Source organism: Micromys minutus (assembly GCF_963924665.1).
Source record: "Micromys minutus genome assembly, chromosome: 8".
Taxonomy (NCBI): domain Eukaryota; kingdom Metazoa; phylum Chordata; class Mammalia; order Rodentia; family Muridae; genus Micromys; species Micromys minutus.
In genome coordinates, this window is record NC_137977.1 from 55,086,528 (window position 1) to 55,101,458 (window position 14,931).

Sequence of the window (14,931 nt, forward strand, 5' to 3'; positions counted from 1 at the left end):
TGATAGTTTTGAGATGGTTATACACTCTTGAAAATAGATTATAAAATATATGACTTCAAGGTGGTTTTAGCATGATCTTGGGTGAACTAAATGGTGCTATAATTATATTCTGGGAGGTTCACATTGAAATATTAAGAGGTAAGGGGCTAAGATGTCTAGAGTTTACTTTGAAAATATTCAGCTCTGTCCACAAAAAGAATGACTGACCATGATGTGAATGCAGTAAGTTAATGTCAATGGTGAATCTGTGTCAAGAGAAGAACCAACGTCTCTCTGTTCCTTCTCTCTAGTCTCTACTTTTGGTCTGTTTGTAGTTTGTAAAATATAGTATGGTTTTGGAAATAAATGGCAAAACAACTCCCATTGATTAAAAAAAAAAAATTTGATCCTTTACATTCTGCTGTAAGTGCTACTGTGCGTGGAAACACACACCGGAATGAAACAATACTCTCCACTGTGAGTTTCACCTCTGTAAACAACTGTAATATTTTGTTGTCTTCCACTGAATTAGCAATTAGTCTTTCCTATTTCTTAATACATGTCTTTTAATTGGCTGGATGACTGGCCAATTGATTTAGATGTGAAGGACAAGCAACCGGTGTCTAAACACAGGGTTTTAAAGACTTGTTAGCACCAGCTGCAGTGACCCCATGATCACCTGGGTCATTTTCACACCCAGGGATTCATATTTCTCCTAGTTTTTCAGTTTTCATGTGGGATATTGTGGTTCTACCTCTCTCCCTTCCACGTACTATAGATATAGGTGAGGATTACTACACTCAGCAAGAATTTCAACTTATTCATGAAATCTGATTTATTTTATTGGGGTGGTTTCCAGTGCTTCCAGGTATTAGAAAGTACCATCTCCTCATGGACCTAGGGGAAAACCAAATACTATTGTTCTGCTAAAGTAGCATAGCAATAAAATTACTCCCGTTTGAACACAGTGATTGTGGCAGCATTCTGGCTGTCTGCACAGGTCTAAGCCAGATGGAGCCCCAGTACTGAGGGGGAAGTAGGTACAAGTCCTATTTCTGTCCCAGAATCTATCTCCAATTAATAACCACTTGCAAAGGAAAGGAAAAATAACATGCCAGGAGCCTCCAGGCCTGGAGCAGGCTGAAATGGGACACAGAGTAGGACTCTGGTGTGGCTTTAAGAACTGATGGTATTCAGAATTTTAGCTCTCTAACTATACTGAAATGTTGATGATAACTTCTAAAACGTCCTAAAAGCCTTCTAGCTGATTTTGAGGGTTAAAAGCTGCTGCTTTAGGGGATTAACACCTGTAGCCTTACTTCAAGGGATTACACAATGTAGCCTTTGTTCTTTCTGAGCAGGAATTGTTCTATCTCAGCTCTGTTAGCCTGTTGGGTGAAGTTGCAGAAACAAAAACAGGACACTTTGAAAAGTGATTTTAACATTCATTTCTAAGTTGGAAAATGTTTCCCTATGATAATTCCCTAAGAAATGAGAAAACAGAATAAAAGAAAAAGGGGGATAAGGGAAAATTCTTTGCCCTCCTCTCTTTGTCCTCAGCACTCATATACCTCTTTAGAATACATGATCAAATGGTAAAATGTTCATCACAAGTTTACACATAAAATAAAATCATAAATAAAGTAAAAAGTTACAACAGTGAATTTTTATGTGTATATCATTAGAAGTATTTATCTGGCTAAACATTTTCCACTTGTTAATCAAGAGTTAAAAACCACAACTAAGCTATTAATAAAGTTTTGTATAGACAAACCCAATCAATATTTTACTTTCTGACCTAGCACCTACAACAAATCATTTATTTTTAATAACCTTTGGTTAATAGTTTTATAACCTCTTGGAATATCTCTGAGTAACAGTAAGCCTGGTTCCTATCTCAGAGGCAATTGACAAAATGGGAGACTGTTAGAGTTCTCATTGCAGTCTGACCATCAGAAAAGGACCTGATAGTAGTCCCACTACACAAGGGCTTAATAAAGACTGAAGTAATTTTAGAAGTTCTTATAGGATCATCATCAAAAATTAAGAAGTCATCTATTTGTCTATATAGTGTCACTACAAGACAGTACATCTTTGTAGTTATGTAGAGATCTGCTCAAAAGAGGGGGTTAATACCTAGTAATTATTATATGTGTAACAACAGGAAAACAACAGAAGAAATATTTCCTAAAATGATGTTTACATGAGCCTTGCTTATCAGAGCTAATTTGTAGATTATAATCTAAGGCGAAGTTATTTCAGGAAGATCACCTGCTAGTCATTAGCTTGTTGGCTCCTGACCAAAAAAAAAAAAAATATACCACCTTTTTTATTAGAGTCTCACTGGGTATCCACAACACATATGGGGCAGGATACATGCCCAGCAGTAGATGGCCCGGATAAAATGAACAATAAACTCCTTAATATTTCTGAAGGTTTTATTTGTTTTGTTGTTGTTGTTGTTGTTGTTGTTTCTATTGTTATTGTTTTGTTTCTTTAAATTTATTTATTTTTATTCTCTAATCCTTTTATACAGTCCAGATTCCATGTCCCTTCCAGTCTGCTCCCCCTTTGTTTTTGTCTCTCAGTGCTTTGTCTGGGCATGTTATTCTTTTATTTGTTTCAATCTTACAAATTGTTTCCTTATATATTATGGCTCTTGAGTCTGTTCTTACAGATTCTCTGGGTGTGTCAATGTGTGTCTTAGAGTCTTATGTGTTTCTTGTATTTCTTTTCTTTTGGGGGAGCTCTTTTTCCCATTTGTTCCCAAATCTGGTTTGTATGTTTTTATATTATTACTATTTTTAATTCTGTGTTCTAATAAGGGAGAGATGGGAATGGATTTGGGTGAGTAGAGAATTGTGGAGAATTTGGAAGGGCTCAGGATAGGGCAAAATAATCAGAATATATTGTCTAAAAATAAATGTATTTTCAAATTTTTTGAAAAAATTAGTATAATCCAGAATGCTACTTTTCTGTGATATCACATTAACAGGCAATCTTGAATGAAGCTTTCTGTCTTTAAAACCAGAAAAGTGGGCTAGAGATTTGGCTCAGTGACTAAGAACACTGGCTGTTCTTTCAGAGGTCCTGAGTTCAGGACCTCCAGGGATTCTAGATTTACCTAGAAACATTTTGAATGCTTTTATGAACTGTCATCAACCATCAGTGTTTGGGGTTAATTAATAGACTCTTAGGGCCCACATCAAAGATGGACGTTTGTCCTCTCTATCTACAAAAAGCTATATAATTTATTTCCCATGGTGTTTGTGTTAAGCATCATTAACTTATGACATTCAAGGACAAATCCTTTAGGCAAAATATTGCATACACCTGTGAGCTTTCTAGGGAGATAATTACACAGGTAGCTACTGGCATAAATATTTGTCATAGCAGTACTGAGGCTGACCTAAGGTTGGACCTGAAAGGTAAGAAAATTATTGAGATGGGTGGATAGTGAAACATTTAAGAAGATAACAAAGAATATAATAGTTATATACAAACTAAAGGTCTGGATTTATGGTGCTATCATTGAGTAATCAAATAAGAGTAACAATTAAGTAATTATGAATTATAACCTTCAGTCAACAGATTATAAGGATGTATTATTGAATGGTCTAATTTATGGTGGAAAAAATTCTTTTATTCATAGTTTCAAATAATAAAATCTAATTATTATGCTGATATAACTGGGTACAAAGCAAAAATAAAAAAGATATTTTCATAAGAGGAAATTCTTCATATTTGTTTTAGAAAATGTTTTCGTTAATTAATGCTCACTGATCTGTGTACCAATAACAAAATTAATAAACAAAATACATCAAAGACAGATGTGGGCCTGCTGGTCTCCAGAAGTCCCACAGTAGATTTCTATTTGGGAACTTCTGTGGTAAACATGAATACACTTTGTTCTAGAGAGCTTGTGAACCAACAGGACAATGTGCATAGAAATAATGAATAGCTATATGCACTGAAACCTGCCATGATAGAGTTACTTATGCACGCCATGTGAGTGTATTGGAACAAAGAGAAAGACTAAAGATGAGCTGACTTTCGAGTCAGGCCACAGAATACAAGGAATTTACCAGGGAGATCTGAAATTGACGGTAGAAAAATGTTAACTGTAATATTGTACACTTTCAAATGGCAGTGTTTTTGGATAAAATAATGCTATCTTTATGTTTATAAATAAAATAATTATAACTATTAGAACTTTATCACTGGAAATCTGCTTCTTTGTGAAACTCTTTAAAGAGTCTGTGTCATTGATTAGAAAATGCAAATGTGAAATTATAAGGAAGGTTCTTTTTTTTATTGAACTCATTGTACAAAGCCAAAGCCTATATTTGGAATGATGAAAATTTATATAAATAGTCCTCATTCTGCATGTTGCCTAGTCATTCACGAAATATACATCAGTGCAAGTGGATGTACTCAGTTCATTCTCAATTATTTATTAAATTGAGATAAAGAATTTATAAATACTAGCCAAAATGGAAGGAACAATATAGTTCATTCTGACTGAGAAAATGATTTATTTTTGTTGCTTTCTTAAAGACTGATCTGCAGATGTCAGAAAAATAAAAACACTTAATTTCAGTGGCCTGCTAGGCCTAAGAAGAGATAAGATGTCTTGATACTTTGTAAATAGAAAGCAATAATCATTAAACACAAAGCTATATACATCACAGTAGGGGTAAAAATAAAGTCAATGCGGTAATGGAAAGATAAATTACATAGGAGCTAATAATATTCAACTATGTGACAAAGATATGCTGTTCGGAGCTTTGGTACTTTAAATTGCCTTAGCAGCACAGGTCAGAGGGCACACAGCAGATAGCCAAAGGCTTCAGAATGGACGTGGCATAAAATAGGATTTAAGGAAAGAAAAACCTGAAACTGAAATGCTGACTTGGGAGGTCAGAAAGACTGTAGAGAAAAACAAAGCAGAGGAACACTGCAACCCAAAGGGTGAGTGGGCAGAGAGAAGGGTAAGGACTAGACCGGGAGCCATGTCAGGGTGAAAACTGTCCCAAGAAGAGACCCCTGTACATACACTTGGAGAAATGATGTCAGTTAGGAGAGTGTTACACCTTTTAGAATTTTATTTAAAAATGCTTTCTCCCCAATATGACAAACAGCCAGTTGTGCCAGCCATAGGTAGATAGCAAATGTAAGGATATAAGAGGAATGAAGTCCCAGACAGCATTTGGTGCTAGAGGAGCAGGAAAAGAGATAGTGGAATGCCATATGGTACATCTCAAAAGCACCATCCATCTTTAATTGGTTGAGAATCCAAAGGGTTCTTAAGACCTTTAAAAACATTTAGAGATTGTCTATTTAAAATAATAACAATCCATTTGTATTGTGTGCATTATATAGCTTATAATGAAGAATATATTTTCTAAGAAAAAGTGATGAAGAATGATGTTTTTGTACATGTATGCAGTAGCCACAGAATGGAAGAAATTGAAGTTTTGAATAGGCCTTTATATTTGAGAAGTTTTATACAGTTTGCATGGGTAAAAACTATTGAAACCTGTTTTTCACAGATAGTGGACATGAGAAACAGAAAACCATCATGAATGATTATGAGTATTTCAATATTTATTTCCAGATTTGTCTATAATTCTAAATATGCTAGAACTTGATGAGTGTTAGTTTTAAGAGTTTAGTCTCAACATGAGCTCTGAAAGTTTTAATCATTTTTGTATTGCTAAATTAGAATGAATTGTACCACCTTACATCTTAATATATCTATTAATTGTTAGTAATTTTCTAACCAGACATTTAAGTCATTCAGAAAATAATAGCTCTCTAAATTCGGCTGGTCAGGTAAACACTGCAATAGTTCACTATAAAATATTTCCCCAAGCATGTTTACTATCACTACCCATCTCATCAGAAAACTATCTTGTGAGACAATGTCTCCTAGTGCTGGTTACAATATTCTGAGACTCTAAATTCCATGTATGATTTCCTTTTTTTTTTTTTTTTTTTTTTGAGAAGTTTAAGAATATTTGTCGTTATTCTTTGCATTGGTTCATGGTTGATTAATTAGTTCCCAAACACCCAGATCTGGGTGATCAGAATCAGATCTACAAATATTACAGCTAGTTTGGTTCACCTGATAACTCAAACAATAGTCCGAGTGCTTTACCTCAAGTGCCGTCTATACTTGTCCTGCTTCCTCATACTGAATATTGAAAGGCCATTGTCTGCTCACTTCATAAACTTTCAACTCTCACCCTTACCCCTGAAATAGGTAGATCAGGTTTACCTGCTCTTTCTTACTACAGTGTGCTAGCACACCATTCTTTATAGAGGTGTAATTCATTATGAAAGGAAGCAGACACTTTAAAAATTATATTTGGTAAGTACGAATCTTTCAAATATGAGTAGAGCTGTAAGGAACACTAAAATGAAACATTTTGCAAATATGAAAAAAGTCACTTCTAAAATTCCTCACTGGTGTTATATAAATATAATGAATAAAAGACTTGCCTGTTTTAATAGACAATTGCTGTCCTTTTGATTAAACTAGGTGGTCTTATTTAATTAAAAACATATGTTTCCCCACATGGTGTCTGATGTGGCTTGTTCCAGCTCATTGCTCTCTTCTGGATGTTTAATCACACATTTTCCCCAGCCCTGAGGGCACTGACTGTTTATTCTTGACCTTACTCTACCAGTCTAGAACCTTGCTACTCTTCCTCCATGAATGACTTGTAGGCAGACATTTTTAGTGTTGGATTTCTAGTTAACGTATTCAGACACTCGTCTCTGAAAGATTCAGGAGAGGGCTATATTTCACACAGGAGAAATAGGAGTTAGCATTTAATATCTAAAACTGACCACTGGGCAGATTGCTGAATCCCTAAGAGAGAGATTTAAATTTTCAGAGATTCAACAGAAGTAATGATGAACATGAGATTAGTAATGTTCCTAGAACTCTTCACTACAAAAATACCCTTCCAAAGACCCTTCTGCATACTGTGCTTTGAGGCACTTCTGCACCTTTTGACACGTGTTCCTTTATCTTGCTAATAGTTGTCTTCTCATCATCTCTGCAATATGGCTTTATATGATGTGTATAACATGTTTTTACCATGCAATATTGTGATGTCACCTAAAATTATCATAAGGTACAATATTGCAAGGAGCATAGGTATAATTTATGATACCTTGAAGTGGGAAAACACGAGACAGCACTCAATATTGTAAGATTACTGTTACATCGTTTGAGGGATGCATATTTATGTATAAAACATATATAAGAAAATAATATGTGAAATCACACACCAAAATATTGATAGTATTTTCCCCCAGGTATTGTGGCAATTAAAAATTATTTCCTATTTGTAATCAGTTATTTTCTGAGAACCATAATTTCGAGTGGAAAAAATTATAAATATACAGGAGTGTAAAACACAAAATTCATTAGATTTTATCTGTCTCAGTTCCAACCATGGAATCAATACCACCTTTCTATTTACAGCTCACCATAATAGGGTGAAGATATGCCTTCTCCGAGAAACCAGCAAACAAGCATCTCCAGGAAAGGGCTCTTCTCTCATTGGTTCCCATGCACCATGGGTATCTTTTAGATAGTAGAGGCATCTTTCACAGAGCAGTGAATATGTTGCAATTTGCTCTCATCAAACAGAAGGGCTGTGCTGGGGTCATGAGTCCCAGTTTCAGTGGGAGATTATACAACAGTTCTTCTCATTTTCAAGAAAAACATGCCTCTGTGATAGGAGTGACAATCAGGATAGTCCTCTTTGAAGAGGATATTGCTCAATCAGTAGGCTTTCTCTAATCATCTTTGCGATGACTCGAGTTTAATACAGATAGTGATTGGGACATCAAGGCCATAACATACTGAGAGCTGTGTTGTATCTTTAGAACCTGGGCCTCAGGCAAGACTCGGTGCAGAAGGTACAGGAGCGTCCCCAGAGAGAGCATTTGTCATCTGAGAACAACTAAAAAGTCTCAGTAGGGAGTGTCACTGGGAAGAGCCCAGCTGAGACTTTCCCAGCATTCTTATGACTCCGTCTCAGAGCTGATGGATGCTGGCTCTTTACCAGGTTTTCCCACGTACCTACGTTTCCTGACCTGGTTCACTTCAGGCTGTCCCAAATTGAGGTACCACTTCGGGCTGCTCTGGCACCACTTCCTAATTTTCACAAAGTACCTTTAATGTTGAAAGACATTATGCAGCTGATTTTATTTTGCTGTTTAAGAGAAGAGGATCAATGAGCCATTGCATATTTACTAAAATCACAGACAAGCGCCTCGGAGGCAGATAGACAATGTGGCTTTCACCAACATGAAGTTTGAGGGTTATTGAGATGACTTCCTAACTGGAGGAAGCGGAGAACTTTAACAAATCCGTGACCACATATGTCATGGAGCTGAGAAAGTGACTGTGAGGACACAATGGCTTCTTCCATTGTGAACCAACAACTTCTCCCTGAGAAGGGCTGGAAGGAAGACGTGCCTAGGAAGAAGCAGTATCTCACGTCAAATGTTCAGACTTGACTTTTGCAGTTTAAGCGTTACTGTTTAACACTGATGTTTGAGTAAATCTGAAAAAGTTATCTCAATTCTTATGTTTAGGGCAACTCAGTTCTATTCATAACTCTTTGATTTGGCTTTCTGTGTTATTCAGAAGGGTGATCCCCTCCCCCATGTTAAAATGGATGTTTAAAACAATCCATTTTTGCTTGTGGTATTGCTTTTCGAGTTCCTGGAATTTATATCAGTATTCAGGTGAACCAAACACTGTTCATACACATGAGAAAGTAGATGTGTAAGGAAGTTGTTTAATGTTTCTATGTTCTTCAAAGCTAATTACTGCTGGTATGATGTGTATGATATGTATTTTCTAACCTTTCACCCCCAAACTAATTGGTGGCCTTTTTATATTCCTCTCTGTGAATTGATACATTCAATACAATGGAGGCAGTTCACAGACAACAGAAAATGCCTGGGTCACATTTAGTACATTTAACATATATCGCATCTCTGTTAACTAGACTATTTATTTTTGACATTAGTTCTAATTTAATTTCAAGAGTGTTGCTTACAGAAAATATACACTTAGCTTTTTAAAGAAGATAAAATCCCAAATTCAGACCAAAATTTCTTCATAGTACTTTCTTAAAATATATTTTCTTTGAGAAGTCTACAAAGTCTTACCTTCTACCATAAATTTTAACTACAAAGAGCACAGCAACTAGATTTTATCTGTGCATTTAGATTTTATTTTTTTCTACCATTATCAGTAGTTTATAATCATAAGTAAATTTTGAGTGTTTTGAATTAAATCTTTAGATTTTTCCCAAATTCTCTCCTTGGTCTGTCTACTACATAGACTAGGAAATAGTGTCTACCTTGATTTTTCTTCTGGGAGGGAGACAGGAGATGAAGAACCTTGAAGGCTGGAAATCTCCCTGACCCACATTCCAGGGTGTTTCATAGAAAGATGGTCATTGCCTGAGACAAACCAGGTCTGGTTGTCCCACTTTAGTGGATAAGAGTAAAGGCATCTAAATCTTATATAGTTAGACAGCATCTAGGTTGTCTATGAGGATAGAAGACACATCAAAACTCTGCTTTAGCTACAGGGCACTGCTAATTCTCCTGGTCCTCTGTTTTCTGTCAACCATAATGGCAGTGTACAATAAACAAGCAAAAAATAAACAAAAGCAAAAACATCTACATACACTCATGTGAACACTTAAAACAAGAGTGCATTTCTCTGTCCCCATCTATAACTTTAATAAAATGTGATATAGTGTCAAGAAAGAGCCAAAAGCAGGGGTTTTATCAAGCTGAACTATAGCTAATTAAAAACAAAGGACACAGTTGTTCCTTTGGTGCTATAGCAGCATGAACTTTAGTTGTCTAAAGGCATCTATATCCTAACCCTCCTGCCCCTGTGAAAACATCACCACACGTGACATAGTGAACTCTGAGGAGCTAACTCGGTTAATTATATGTGTGATGATAGAGTCACACACAAGGCCTCTTACTAGGAAAGCAGGAAAGGGGAGGTGAGGCAGGCTAGCATCAATGTTCTCTGAACGTTGGATGAGGCTTTTATGGTTTCCATGGACCGCCAAAGGAGCCGATCACAGTGTATCTTGATTCTAATTCTTAAGGATTACTTCTGACCTCCAAAATTGAAAGGGAACACATTATAAGCCAGTAAGTTTGTGGTAATTTACACAGCAACTGCACATAATGAATTTCGATGCTCCTTAAGACCAATTCAGAGGGAAAACACATATCTGAGCCTAGAAAGAGGAGGAACATTGCTGCTGAGAATGAGGTGGAGGCTACCAATGGTGTTGCTCTGTCTGCTTCAATGTAGTCATGAGGCTCCTGTGTAGATATGATTACTTATGACAACAGATCATTAGTTACCTCGGGAATCATAAGATGCTCAACAGGGCTTGTGTCCATTCATGCCTGTTATCTATGAAATTGTTCAATAATGGTGATCACACAAAAGTAACATTCTAATAGTTCCTGAGAACAAGAAAAACAATCCTAAAATTAAGCAATATGTAAGCCTTAAACTGTAATCACACCATCATTTACAAAATTCCAACATGTGCTAAATCCTAAGACAAGGTGCAACTTAGGCTGTTGTAAGAGAACGTATGTAAGGGCATGGATTACATGAAGCCCAGGCAACCCTAGTGAAGGTTGTAGTGGAGCGCAGGGGGACCTGGACACACACGGGCGTCTGGGGAGGTGGCCATAAGCTGACGTCATTCTGCCGAGTTGTCCGATAAAGCAAAAACTAGCAAAAGTGATAATTTGATATTTAGTATCATATCCAGAAAAATTAAGCAACTTCCAGAATCAGACAAGAATCTGCTTGAATATGGATTCGCATACACTGAACTTAATGCAGCTTTGGAGGAGGGGTCTAATAGCAAACAGTTTATTTCGGCGAATCTTCAACGTGACACAAAGTCGAATAGCTTCTAGCTTACTAATGGCTGTGAGCCCATTTTTGACAGCAAACCTGTCCTATCATCGTTTGAGTACAGGTGATTTGAACTGTGAAACCTGAACCAGGACACGGGGTGCAGTAGTTGGTTTTGTTCTGGGTGGTCTGTACCCCATCCCTGTGGCTATACCAGTGAATGTCCCTTGTTTCCAGGTATAAACCCAGCCCTCTACCACAGAGGGAAACCATCTTCAACTACGGGATTACAGTCTCTAAGCCTGTCTTTAGAAAAATGTTATTTCCTACTTTACCTCAGAGTGTGTTTGCAGCATATCTTGGGTCTAGACAATATAAACTCCTCATAAAGGCCCTTCAGTTACCTGAACCTGACTTAGAAATTCAATGACTTGAAGTAATTATGTACAATAAAATAAAATGGTGAAAATAAATCTGTCTGCAATATTAAAAAAAATAACAGTAGGATAGGGAAGGTCTTTTCAAGAGTTAGCTTGGGAAGATGGTGATTGTGAATCCACTCCTAACCTCCCAACTACAGAAAAAGAAAAAAATAGAGTCTAATCAGAAGATTGCTAAGCCAGAACACCACACTAAACATTCTCCACAAAAGATGGGCATCCCGGCTTTTAAAAATGATAAAGGAAATTTTGACCACATAAGCTTTGACTGATCTCTAAACCCAATATTCTTAAAGACAATTAGACTCCAAACAGTCACATCCAGTTGTCTAGAAACTTAATGTCTAGATATGCCTGTGCCTCTTTTAGAGATGTTGTTGAGATTATATGACAAGATAAGAAATTTGCAGGAGAGTATCACAGCTGATTTTACTCAGCAAATAAAGAAGACAAGTGACCTGAAGTCATTTTAGCTGGAGATGGTGTAGTGGCTTACTGAAAAATCTTTTGGTGACTACACTGGTTGTACAAGATTTTTGTTAATGTTTATTTACTGAGGGTAATAAGACAGCAACTAGGACTGCTGGTGTGGGAATCGAGAAGTCACTACACATGTGGGGTGGAAAAGGCTGAGTTTTCCTCTAAGGACAGGGACTGCTTACCACTCCTATGTAGAAACAGCTTCTAAGAGAAGCGCTCTTACTCCACCCCACCCCCACTTCTACCCCATCTCCACCCCCACCCCACCCCCACCTCATACCTCCACCCCCACCCCCACCCCAGGTTCTTCCTCTCCCCCCCCCGCCCCCTAAACTCATACAATTTCATGGTTTTATTTTTCTTTAAAAAAAAAACTAAGAAAACAAAACAAGTAAAAATTACAACATGACAAAAATTAACAAAACAAAACAATGTACACACACACACACACATAGATTCTATTTTATGTTGACCAGTTACTTTTAAGAGACCAGCTTCTGAGAGACTTCACCACTGAAAACATTAATGTTATTTACAGAGATACCTCTGAGCATGCTTACAGCCCACTATCCAGGAAAAAAGACATGAAAGTGCAGCCAAAGCTTCAAAGCATTGTGGAGTTAAATGTGATACCCCTGTAATGCTGCTAAGATAGCAGAGATTTCTTCCTAATTCTCTTTACAGTACTTTGCTTTTAATACTAAACTGTAATTGTATCATTTCCCCTTCCCTTTCTCCCTCCTATCCTTTCCATGGACACACCCCTGCTTTCTCTCAAGTTTGTAACTTCTTTATCTTTGATTGTTGTTCTACATACACATATAGGTATAAATATGCATATACATGTTGCATATACTTATGTATATATACATATGTGTATGTATATGCAATAACAAGTCAACATTCAGATATTTATATATTCCTAAATAGATATATTCAAATAAATATATTTACATATTCATAAAAATAACAAACACATACAACATGCTCTCTATGTATCATGTTACTTGAATGTACATCATTTCATGGCCTGACATTTGGATGGCACTGGATAACCAATGGAGTGACTCTTCCCTTCGGAAGACCAATTCTCCCTTTTAGCATTCTTTAGTTACCTGTAGTTACTTAACTATGTAGTTATTTGAAGCCTATGAGATGCTCCATTGCATGTTAGCCTGCTCATTGGTCACGTCATTGTTGAGGTCTTGTATAGGCATTCATGCTGATGAGACTTCATGGATGTAGCTCCTCTGACATTTCTGAAATACATAATCTCACAAGAACCTTCCTGTTCCTCTGGCTCTTACAGTCTTTCCACCCTATCCTCTGCTAAAAAACCTAAGCCTTGGGGGCAAAAGTTATATTATTTTTATTTTATATAATTATTTTATATAATTTTATATAATTTATATATAATTCATATAATAAAATTTTAAAATAATTTTATATAATTGATACTTTATTGTTTTATCTTCTAATTTAATTCATTTTTACTTAAATGTTTCATACAATATACTTGGATTATGTTCTTTCTCTTTCCTATATTGTCCCCAGCTCCTCTCTACCTCCCTATCCATACAATTTTATGTTCTCTTTTTCTTAAAAATAAACCTAAAAAACAAACAAACAAAAAACCACAAGACAAAAATTACCAAAACAAAACAAACAGTGTGTGCTCGCACACACACACACACACACACACCCCAATAGAATCTATTTTGTATTGACCAGTTACTTTAGGTATAGGTCTCATCCTGGTGTGTGGTTGTTATGTTATATCCAGGGATACTCCATTAGAGAACACTGATTTTTCTTTTTCCAATAGGTATCAATTGCTCCTTGGTTATGAATGAGAATTTGTGTCTAATTTTCATTCACAGCGCTAGGGGGTTTGTCTGGTTTAAATCTGTATGTCTGTGGGTGCTGCCACAGTCTCTGGGCTTTATATGCGTATAGTTCTGTTGTGTCTGGATGACACTCTTTCTTTGTAATCAGCTATTATCTCTGGCTCTTATACTCTTATATACCCAATTCTCTGATCTGCTGCCATAAAAAACAACATATCAGTAGTAGTCATTTTATTGTTATATTCTTTTAATAGAATAACAGTCATATGTTTTCTCCTCTGGCCCAAGACTTACCAAGTCCCCAGTTATTGGCCACTTTAGCAATGTCAAATATGTGTACCCGACTTAAATCCAACTTGCAAAAAAGTAGTTACTTCCATAATATTTGAGCCACTTTTTCAGCAACATATCTTGCAGACAGGTCACTCTTATAAGTAGCAAAGTTTGCAGTTATGTGATTATTTTCTCCACTGCTAGATAGCACTCAAAGTATCTTCTAGCACCATGGATGATTTTAAGTAAGGGTGAAGTTCAATGACAAAGGTAAATTGTGCTATAAGAAACAAGGACTTGCCATCATGTTAGTGAGAGTAGCCAATATCCTTGACGATAGCTTATGATGGTTGGGTTGAGGATAAAAAATAGGACCCATTTTGTCAATAAATCAAAGAGATGCAACCCATCCCTAGCAATGGAAGTATTGTTTGGTGAAATAAGTTGTTTAGCTAGGATGCTGTTTCTTCCTTCAAATGATATGTCCATAAATTCTTTTTATATATGTATATATTAAAAGAGGCTAGAAAATGGCATCTGATCTCCTGGAGATGGAGTTACAGGGAGTTGTAAACTGTCCAGTGTGAGTGCTAGGACTGAACAGGTTCTGCACATGCTCTGTATTTTTAGAGTCATCTCCTCAGCTCCTTGGCCTTGACATTATTAAACTTCTCTTTGTTGGGAGTAGTTGGAGTGCTTCTGTCTTCCACTGTTCTACTTTCTGCTACATAGCAGATGAACTTTCTTACTAATGTGCTATTAGGAATAGCTTTGGACCTGAGTCTGTCTGGATCCATAATTATTCATTACAAGTTTTAAAAGAGGACAGATTATATTAAAGGCTATGAACACTTAAATGCATCTTCATAAATGTGACCTTTTAAACAAAGAAAAATATTATTAGTGGTTGTACTAAGAATGTCGGCTAATAATTTCTGCATCTGTATATTCCTTTAAAATCTTTGATTTT

The 14,931-nt window shown here is 36.3% G+C and overlaps 1 pseudogene across 1 annotated transcript in view; it reads left to right on the forward strand.

Annotated features, from left to right (window-relative positions):
- The window catches only part of LOC308423421 (transmembrane protein 126A-like), a 32,932-nt pseudogene extending 21,581 nt beyond the window's left edge, over positions 1-11,351 (forward strand). The window contains exon 3 of the transcript in view: positions 10,787-11,351. The product of the transcript in view is annotated as a transmembrane protein 126A-like (transcript). The remainder of the gene's footprint in view (positions 1-10,786) is intronic.
- The last annotated feature ends 3,580 nt before the right edge of the window (positions 11,352-14,931 follow it).